Raw genomic sequence first — 8,548 nt, 5'->3', positions numbered from 1 at the left:
ATTAACTCTATTACACAGTCATATGGTATGTGAAATGGAGCCATTAATGCATAGTTTGACAAGTAACTAGAACTAACACTTCTCCACTTAGAGCTATGGCATGTAACAGGAATTTCAGTCTCTTTATAGGAATATTTACAGACTGATGGGCTTTTCTTTTTGGGCTAACAGGGCAGTGAGCAACAATAGGTTTCCCACAGTATGGACACTCACCAGCTTCCCTTCTTTGCTGTTACTCTGCTTCAGTTAATATAGGTGACAGACTACATAATTTCCAGACTACCCAGACAAGTACTACTGTTTACCTTCCAATGAAGCTACTACGTCTCCTTTGCTCTGGAAGAGAAAATGGAAGGCTCTGCCATGAAGCATACTGGGACCTGAAGTTCCATCTTGCTCATCTCTCCTGAACACAATTAACAATCTTCATAGAAAGAGACACCACTCAGTCAGATGTACTCATATTATCACCAGAGGCAAGTTCATCCTTTAGCTTATCATTTAGATTTTGTAAAAATGTACATCACAGGATTCTGTCATGGTCCGGGTGAGTGGCATGCTGGTTTGCTGTGCTCTAGGTCTCCTCCCCTGGGCGGAGACCTTCATTCCACGTGGGAGTCCCACCTGAGGCTGATTATGTTGGCAGTATTTAAGACCAGCGTTTGCAACCACTCGTCACCTGAACGTCTGCTAATCACTGTTAGTGCTAATCTGTTCATGTCTCTTGCTGTTCGTATTTGTGCTAACCTGATTCTCTGTCTTCAGGTAAATCCACGGACCACGCCTGCAAACTGTCACCGTTAATTCAGTCTGGTCACTAGTCGCTTCTGCCAACCCACTCCACTGCCGCCCCGGTATGGATCTCTCTACTTTTCCTCACCTGCCTGCTCCCCCCGCCGCAGCGTCAGACCCCATTTGGATTCACGACGTCGCAAACTCACCTGGACCTAGCCTCGCTCCAAAGCAGTCTCCACCTGCTGACAAGTAAGCCTGAACAAACTCACTTCAGAAAAATTCAAATTCACTTCAAACTCCACCCGGCTACGTTTAACTTTCCTCTCCTGTGATTACAGAGGCCCAGCACCCTCTGACTTCCATTGGACTTTTGGATCCCCGTTAATGTCTTAAGAATCCCTCCAGCCTTAGTGTCATAGTTCCCACAGTCATAGTCTCCCGGCCCCTGTTCATAGTCACAGTCTACTGCTAGTGAATATCATGGACGATCTGATATCCTCGTGTTGGCGTTGTTCCCACATCATCATAATAAATGTTGTTCCAGGTTCAACATTGCAAGTGGCCAATCACTTTCTTGTGATGTCATACTTCTGCGACTTCGAAATACCCGCCTTAAAACAAATTTTCTTCACTTGTGCCCGCCTCTGTCAATCCAGCGCTCCACTTCACTTGCGAGAAACCGCCGCCTGTCCGCCGAATTTGAAGTCCTTTTAGGATACTTTTCTTTAATAAACGGTAAGCATTATACATATGTTCCTCACTTGGCTTGCTGTTTGTTTGCTAGTGACAGGCTACTTGACGACAGCATTAGCTAACCAGTGTTCTCTATACCAGCGTTCCCCAACTTTTTTGGTGTTTCGTGGCCCGGGGGTTGGGTACTGCTGCTCAAGAGAGAGAATTGATTGTCAATGTATTATGAAGCATTATGAAGGGACAGGTAAATTTAGTTGTCATAGAAGTGTTGTCAGGAAAAATTGCCTAGACTAATGGTTGTGTGCTGAATCTATGAATCAAAATATCACCATAATTAACTGGTCCATAGCTGTGAAACTGGACATGAGTTTTTGATTCTATGGAGATTAACAGTAATCCATCTTAATGTTGTCCTTGGGACATTGTGTACATGTTGTCCCTGGGGCTATCGTGTAAATGTTGTCCCTGGGACATTGTGTAGAAGTTGTCCCTGGGACATCGTGTAGAAGTTGTCCCTGGGGACATCGTGTACATGTTGTCCCTGGGCCATCGTGTAGATGTTGTCCCTGGAACATCGTCTTAAAATTGTCCCTGGGACATCGTGTATATGTTGTCCCTGGGACATCGTGTTAAAGTTGTCCCTGGGACATCGTGTAGATGTTGTCCCTGGGATATCGTGTATATGTTGTCCCTGGGCCATCGTGTTAAAGTTGTCCCTGGGACATTGTGTGATAGCTTGTTAATAATGGAATGAAAATTATTGATTGTTATTAACTTGTGAAAAAGAAGTGTAACACATCCACATGTTATGTTCTTACATCCTTACAGAAACTGCGACTCCTTCACAATGTCAGGTAAATGTCAACTCATGTTGAATAATCAACCAATCAAGCCTTTTATTATCACATGCAATGTTACACGTACAACTGCAATGAAAATTTCACCCCCTTCTGACCATACATATATTGCTTAAACATCACATTGGGAAGACAGGTCGGAAACAGTTAGGAAGGTCAGAAAACAATTTAATTAATAGATGAGGGGAGAGGAGGAGAAAAAAGGACTACAACCAGACAAAGCTCCTAGAAGACTGAAATGGAACATGGTTGCAGCATGCAAAAAGAAAACAATATCTGTTGACTACAGCATATGCTTTCTCACAGATTACCTTGTGGGAGTAGCTGGACCAAACTCTATTGGTATTTCAAGTTTGAAATCCCTGTTTGACCAGACAAACATTTCAGATGAGGTACCTCTTGACATAAAAATCCTTTTATGTTATCATAACTTTGTACCCAAGTGGTTAACTAATGTTAAATTCTGCTTTAAATACACTTTATTGTACAATTTACTTAATGAATCATATTCCTTAGTTCTGTTTTTATTTATATTTATTTATTTGTTTGTTTTATAAGGTAATAGATGGCCTAATCTATTTGCAGTGTTAGGTATGTTGAAAAGCTGGTTTGATCATAATGACATAGCATATTTACATTTTTTGTAATGTATTCGAAAACATAGGTGTATTTATGTTATTTTAGAGCTGGGCGATAGAACGATAACGATATGTATTGCGAAATAACTTTTTCTCGATAGAAAAATTTAACTATTGCGATAGGCCTAAGAAAACAAAAGAACAGCCAATCCAAATTAAGTAGCGCAGAGCCGAACCAATCACAGCCGCAGCGTCACGTCACATGACTTATTACGTACAGCACAAGTGCCAAGGCGCACATGTGTATTTGTTTGGGAAGCAGCCAGCCGGACTGCCCAGGTAATGGAGGAAATGAGTGTGCCGATTAGAGAAAAATCAACCGAGAGCGTGAGCGAAGGTTACACAAAAAAAAAACAGATGATGGTTCCAATGCCGGAGAGATTGTCGAACGGAAAGGCTATAGAAGTTCCGTAGTGTGAAGGTATTTCGGCTATTTCAAGTCTGATAAAAAACAGAGTAGCGCGCACTGTAAATTGTGCCGAAAGCAAGTCTGGAAATACAATAAACCGGTGCATGCTCAATCTCTGACTAAAAGTGCTAATTCGTCATTCGGCTTTAATTTAATTTGACTTAATTTATTTATTTAGGACAGTGCATGTTAATGAACATAAATGTAAAAAAAAAATTACATGAATGTAAACATACCAGATTATAGCCAAGGGCTAATTTCCATCTGTTGTCCTTAAACATAAAAAAATAGACTTTTGTCAGACTAAAGCAATGGTTCCCAAACTTTCCCAAAAATTAAACTTTTTTTTCCCCAAACACACCCATATTTTGCTCCATTGCGGTTTATTTCACACCTCAAACATTTAGTAAACAATTAAGCAAATACAAGTATACGGCAATAAATTACAGGTAGTAATAAAATATACTACTAACTCTTTTACGCTGCGTCCACACCTACACGGGTATTTTTGAAAACACAGCTGTTTCTATGCATTTGGGTCTTTCGTCCACATGTAAACGGCGTTGCGATTCACCGAAAATGGAGATTATTTAAAACTTTTTTTGCGTTTATGTGTGGACGCGGAATACAGAGTTCATCACGCAACGACAAAGGTATGTGCCTTTTTTCACGTCACGCTGTGCGCCACGTTATTGTTTACATGAGATGAATTGCAGAATGGCAGATAGAGACAAAATACTGTTACTGTTACTCTGACTATCTTCAGGTTTTACACGCTTACATATACACGCAGTTACTGTCTCTCCATTTAGAAAGGCAGAGGCGTCATGGTGTAATTATTTTACGTGTAGTTGTTTTTTTTTCCTGTGTAATAATTTTCAACATTGCTATCAATACATTTTTCAAAAAATGTCTCTCTGTGCAAAATGGGTTTAAACACATAAACAGCTTTGGGATACTGTTTGTCCGGTTCAAATTACGGAAGGATCAGCCTGATATTATTTGTATCCCGCTGTAACTTTACTGCATAAAGAGCTAACATGTCCAAAATGTCAGGAGTAGTTAGTCATTACAAGAAGTGTTTGTGAACTAAAAATCAAGAATGTGGGATACTGTTTGTCCGTGATTTGGAGAGCCCAGCGCGTGCTCCCGACGCAGGGAAAACTAATTTTGAAGGGAGACCTACCTTGGCACTTGTGCAGGTGAAGCCATAGGGAAGATATGCTTCACCATATTTTCTAGTCTTTGGCTTGGAAGGAAGTTGGTTTGGAAACATATTTGGCGATGTTTCATCTCCTGCTTTGCGTTTGTGTGGGAGCCCCATCAAAAACCTGTCCATTATGCTAGCAGTGTCCAAGCTTTCTTTTCTTTTCTTTTTTTTTTCTTTTCATACCGCGCCCCCCCCCCCCTGCAATGGCTCTGCGCCCCCCTAGGGGCGGGCCCCACACTTTGGGAACCTCTGGACTATAGTAACTGTTAAAACTGTTTGAAAAGCTAAGCTATACAACAAGGAGAGATTGAGAATTTCCTTTTAGTTCTCAGTTTATTTGATATTGACAAAAGTTAGTCAATTTTGTCTGTTCTTCTGTAAAACAAACTAAGATTTATTTTTAGAACTAAAATTTTGTTTCTAAGTGGAATTGACAATTTAGTAGTCTGTTTTGTTTTTTCTGTTTTGAAACTTAAACGCATTAGCGGCTGCCTTTTGTGTAGTTTGCAATATTTGCCTTTATTTATCTGAAACTGAAGTCTCATGTTCCTTAAGTACATCTACCCTGTTGAACTTATTATGGGAAATAAATATTTAAATCAAAACAAGCTACTGATTATTTCACATTTTACTTGTGGGCAACGGCACATTTAAATCTTACAAATATAGTTATTTGGCTTATATCGTGATATATATCGTTATCGCCTGAAATGAAAAAAACATATCGTGATATGAAAAAATCTTATATCGCCCAGCTCTATGTTATTTTTATAGAATTTCCCTCACATTTATCCAATACCAAGCCAAATCACTGGAAAAATTTTGGATGGGTCCACAAGAGCACAAAGTGCATTCTTTTTGAAGGTATGACTTGGACTGTGGTAACTATGTTCTTATCACAAAGGGTTTATAAGTTGCCACTATAAACAAATAGCATTTTCCAAAATTGAAGCCTTGTCAGAAGTACCTGAAAAATACCTTTCTGAAACCTTTTCTGTGTAAAGATTTGCTCAAAAGCAATGCACACAGATTAAAACATTTCTGTCTTGGCCATCTGTTAAAGAACACCAAAAATTGAGTGGTGCGTGTTGAGTCTGTGGTCTTGATTTGTTTCGTACACACTATAGAACTTAATTAATGTAAACAAAAAAATGACACTTTCTATATGTTTGTGTATCTGCAGAATTAATTACAAGTCTCACCTGACAAGCTTTCGCAATTTTGCAGTGTCATTCTTGACAGAAAAACATACTCGTCACATTCTTTTTATTTCCAGAAAAACATCTTTCAGATGTATGAGAAATTGATTGGAGCCTGTCTGGAAAATGGCAGCCACTGGACCTTGTTTGTAAGTTGCACAGATTTTGCACAGATTTTGTCAGAAGAAAAATTGTATATATGTGATCAGCTCCATGAAATGTATTCCTTCATTTATCATTAAGCACATGTCTACGTGACTTTTCACCTAGTAACTTGTGTGCAGCTACTAACCGCTTCCTGTTTTCAGAGAACATTTAGATGTAGAGAAGAGAAACCTCAGCTCTTTTACAAGAACATACAGATGTAGAAAAGGGAAAAACCCACTGCTCTGAGTGACGTTGTTATCTTTGTATCACACACACACACACACACACACACACAGAGACAATCTTGTATAAATAAAGGACGCAGACAGTCATGAGGCGCAGGTCGTGCGTCCATGACTGCCCTCGCGAGTGAAAAGACAACTGCAGTGTTTGTGTTTTCTAACTCAAGTGTTATCAGCTGAAGAAGTACGGGGTGATTTAAAGAAATCCCCTGTCATTTAAATTGGTCCTTCGAGCTTAGCGATGGAAAAAACAGACATGTTTCTATGACTCCAATAAGGTCTGACTGCTGTATCCTGACGTCGTGGGAAGCCAGCACCGAAGTCTGTCGACAGCCCTCTCTGGGTAGAGGTGAAAGTCCTGGAACGTCAGAATTCGGGTCCAGGCCGGTGGTTTAGTTCTGGTCCATGACGCTGGGATCCAGCCAGACGGCCTGAACAACCAGCTAAAGACGACTGAAGGTGAGAAAACACTGTTTGGTCTTAAACCGCTGGAAGGGTTTAGAAGAATGCGCAAAATAGGTTTGCTGTAGCCGGAATTACTTCGTGAAATGCGCAAAATAGGTTTGCTGTAGCCGGAATTACTTCGTGATACGCGTAAAATAGGTTGGAAGTAGCCGCAATTACTTCATAAAACACGTGAAATAGGTTGTTTTCCCCAAAAAGGAACTGTGTTTAGACTAGTTTTAGAAGTGACCGTGAAATACTTTGTGACAAATGTCTATCTGTGTGTATGTATATGCGTGTATGTCTTTGGAAGTAAGTTGATTTTACAGCACAATACGCTGCTGAACTACTTCTGTTTTTGTTTTCTTTGCTGAGGCTCACGTACTGGTGACAAAGGAGAATGGTTGAGTTACCACTTCATTTTTTAGAAATGAAGTAGAAGGCCGTATCAGTAAACCACTCTGAAGTCAAGTGTGCTAGTGACGGCCCAGCAAAAAATCTTTGAGAATGGAGAATAAACAAGCAAAATTAACACCTGATGAGAAATGTTTAGAAAAACAACAAACCAGAGCAGGAATAATCCAAAAGAAAGACAGAGGAATGCATAATAGAACAGCAAAAGGTAGAGGTAGGCCTACACACACACACACCAAAAAGTGGCTTTAGCACTGCATGCTGGAGGTTTGGAAAAGAGGGACATTTTGTACGTGACTGTAAGAAACAAAGAAGCAGTTCAGACTAGGAAGAACATAATAATCCCTCATCAAGTAAAAGATTAGAGATCAAAGTTTAAAAAGGGCTGGATACAGACCCAACTGAATACATATAAATACAAGAGGAATAAAGTGGAATAAACAAAAGGTTAAATGAAATTAGAGCTTATCTCTAATGTATTCAAACTAATAATAGGTAGGATAACAATCTGTAAACTGGTATTAACAAATGAAACATAGTTTGGATGACAACTATGCCCAGAATGAATAGAATGAATGAAAGCAGATAATTCACACGAAAATATATTAATAAAACAGAGATATGCATAAGGTATATTAAGGCTGTGTCATTGTTCAGCCAAGGAAAGTGTGTGAAAAGGTAAATGTCTCCAGCTTGGGAGGGGGTGAAACTGCAGATCACCCCCAGCCCCTGATGGATACATAATAAAATATAAAATAATAAACTATTGTATATTAGTAGTATAGTAGTATATTGTAATATACTATTGCTGTTATTAAAGAAGGAAAAACAAAACAATAATAACATTAATAATGACATAATATTAATAATAAGAGGCACCTTAGTCAGTTATGATGTGAGGTGGATAATTGTTAAAAGTAGTCTGATTCAAGCTTAAGGTTTGCTCCAACTCAGTACTATGACATATGAGATGAAGAAAATAAGGAAAATACCTAAACTAATCAGGTGCATAGAGACACTTGACCTGATTGAAAACCTGTCATCCTAGATGAGTCATTGTTGAGATGAAGAGCAATCTTATACTAACAACTAATAAGCCAAACCCTGTATACCACAGCTAAAGCTACAGGTTTGAGAAGCTGAATTAAATATGTGGACACTACCAAGCTGATGAGCAAGTTACACATTTTTTATTTTTATTTGTTTTTTAGAGCAGAAGCTGCATATTAAAGTTTTTTCTTCACACTTCTGCTTTGTTTCTGGTGCACACATGCAGCTGTCTGTGAGCTCAGCAGCTTTTTCTTTTTTCTTTTTGTGTTCTGACTCATGTGTGTAAAGCGTTCATGCCATCGGCAATTTGTTTTTTTGTTTTTGTTTGTTTGTTTTGTTGGTTTGAAGAACAAATTTGTGACCGTACTTGTGGATCACTGTCAAAGGAAAAAACCTTAGAGAAGCAAGAAACACAAACTCAAGTTATGGCATGTACATGGGCGAGGCTTACTGCGTGGCAAGACACAGGCAAGTCGCGCAGAGCCTCAGTCCATTCTTTATTTTATAGCA

At 39.2% G+C, this 8,548-nt stretch overlaps 1 long non-coding RNA gene across 1 annotated transcript; it reads left to right on the top strand.

The window, feature by feature from the left end:
- Window positions 1-653: 653 nt before the first annotated feature.
- On the top strand, window positions 654-6,763 carry LOC109194746 (uncharacterized). Its single transcript, XR_003214311.1, has 6 exons — window positions 654-984; window positions 1,074-1,470; window positions 2,257-2,282; window positions 2,592-2,677; window positions 5,819-5,890; window positions 6,409-6,763. It is a non-coding gene; the product is annotated as an uncharacterized LOC109194746 (long non-coding RNA).
- The last annotated feature ends 1,785 nt before the right edge of the window (window positions 6,764-8,548 follow it).

The sequence above is a fragment of the Oreochromis niloticus genome, linkage group LG15 (genome assembly GCF_001858045.2).
Source record: "Oreochromis niloticus isolate F11D_XX linkage group LG15, O_niloticus_UMD_NMBU, whole genome shotgun sequence".
In the NCBI taxonomy this organism is placed as follows: domain Eukaryota; kingdom Metazoa; phylum Chordata; class Actinopteri; order Cichliformes; family Cichlidae; genus Oreochromis; species Oreochromis niloticus.
Note: the sequence above shows the minus strand (reverse complement) of the source record. Positions and strands in the feature narration are given on the sequence as shown.